The sequence below is a fragment of the Gossypium arboreum genome, unplaced genomic scaffold, assembly GCF_025698485.1.
Source record: "Gossypium arboreum isolate Shixiya-1 unplaced genomic scaffold, ASM2569848v2 Contig00174, whole genome shotgun sequence".
Taxonomy (NCBI): domain Eukaryota; kingdom Viridiplantae; phylum Streptophyta; class Magnoliopsida; order Malvales; family Malvaceae; genus Gossypium; species Gossypium arboreum.
In genome coordinates, this window is record NW_026440302.1 from 236,437 (window position 1) to 238,495 (window position 2,059).

A 2,059-nucleotide genomic window follows, 5' to 3' on the forward strand; every position below is an offset into this window, starting at 1 on the left:
TAGGGTTTATATATGAACTTAATGCATGGGATTTTGATAAACATGATATGTATGATATGCACATGATATGCATGATATGCACATGATATATATGATATGCACATGAGATATTCATAAATGCATTGGGTTGGGTTTTTATATGGATGGAGGAAGTGCAAAAGGGCTTATGCCCCAGTTATTAAAGGGCTTATGCCCCAGTTATTAAAGGGCTTATGCCCCAGTTATCAAAAGGGCTTATGCCCCAGTTATTAAAGGGCTTATGCCCCATTTATTAAAAAGTCTTTTGCCCTAGTTATTAAAAGAGGCTAGGCCTCCAGATATATGATAAAGCAGCTATGCTGCCAGTGGAGAGTTATGGCGGGGTGGGTCGAGTTAATCCCCACATGGAGTGCTGGTTGGTACGGGTGGAGAGTAGCGGATGGTGGGTTGAGTAGCCTCCCCAAATGGGTTTGCATTCTTTCATTGACATTATATATGATATTGAAATAGGCCTATAGGCCATACCGTTTACAGTAAAGGCTTCGGCCCAGTAATATGAAATATGAAAAGGCTTCGGCCCAGTGTTATGAATTATGAAATATGAAAAGGGCTATGGTCCAGTACATGTTTGAGATTGGTTTTGGACTTAGACCCAACAGGCTGCTATTGTTTTGGGCTCTGAAAGGGGCTTGTTGCACACTGAGTTTCCAAACTCACCCCCTTTCCTTAACCTTGCAGGTGAGCCTTGATGTGGGGACTTGGGCTGGAGGCGATTCAGAGTGGCCATGGTGATCGTCTTTGGGCTTTTAAATAAGTGTTGGTTTTCATTTAATTTCCTTTAATTATTATTTATTTTTGGGTTGTAATAAGGCCAATTTTAACTTTTCTTTTATTTCTTTTCGGGATTAGTTTACTTTTAATAAATTTAAACCTGGTTGATAATTAATCAAATGGGCTAGACTTAGGACGTGTTTGCAAAGTGATACTTGTTTTCAAAATATCTCAACACTATAATTAATCGATTTATCAAGGACGTCCACTTAAACAAATTTAAAACTCGATATAACAAAGTGTGGTTATGGTTGTGGGCATGTCTAGGATTGGATCCAATCAAAGAGCTTGGTACTTAGCGACCTTCATGGCTCACCTCCTCTCTCGGATACCTACCGGTGCCCGGCTTCTATACACTTTGTTAACTCAACAAAATATATGGTTTTAAAACACTAAAAACGGAACGTGGGTTTTCAACTCCAATGTGGCACGTCAGATTCGGCCATAACGTCTGGGCTAGGTTTGGGGTGTTACACCTAAGCTGAGAATGAAGTAAAGGCGTCTACTTCATGTACTCCAGCTACTCATATTCATGAAGCTGCTTGATTTGTTAGCCACTGGTAATTATTACTGGCTATTCTCTCGATTATTTCGTAAGTCTCATTAAAAAAACTTTGAAAAGAGAGCACCATTCACAGAAGCATCTACCACCAACCTTGTGTGTGCGTTGAGACCATTATAGAATGTCTCCAACTAGATACAATATGGAATTCCGCGATGAGGGCATCTACGTAGCAACTCCTTAATCTTTCCTATGCTTTATATCAGGACTCGTCATCCAATTGTTGAAAAGTGAGGATCTCATTCCACAACTTAGCATTTTTACTAGGTGGGAAATACTTTACCAAAAAGCATTGAACTAATTCTTGCCAAGTAGAAATTGAGTTGGATGGCAACAAATTAAGCCAAACCCATGCTCAATCTCGCAACAAGTATGGAAACAACTTCAACCTCAGTGGGTCTTCAGTTGCACTGGCTATCTTGAAAGAATCACTCACCTCTATAAACAATCAAAGGTGAAAATATGGATCTTCTATGAGCATTCCATTAAATTGGCCTATTTTTTGAAGCATCTGAAACATCATAGGCTTTAATTCAAATTACGGTGCTTCAATCTCCGGTTTCCTAATTCCTAGAATTAGTTTATTAAGAAGTGGCATGGCATACTGTATTATGGGTCAATCCTTATCATCAACAATAAGGATTGGATTTCAAGCGTTAGCAGCTCTATTCCCTTGAACATCATTTT

At 39.1% G+C, this 2,059-nt stretch overlaps 1 non-coding gene across 1 annotated transcript; it reads left to right on the top strand.

The window, feature by feature from the left end:
• The first annotated feature begins 1,519 nt into the window (after positions 1–1,519).
• On the top strand, positions 1,520–1,624 carry LOC128288271 (small nucleolar RNA R71). Its single transcript, XR_008278700.1, has one exon. It is a non-coding gene; the product is annotated as a small nucleolar RNA R71 (small nucleolar RNA).
• The last annotated feature ends 435 nt before the right edge of the window (positions 1,625–2,059 follow it).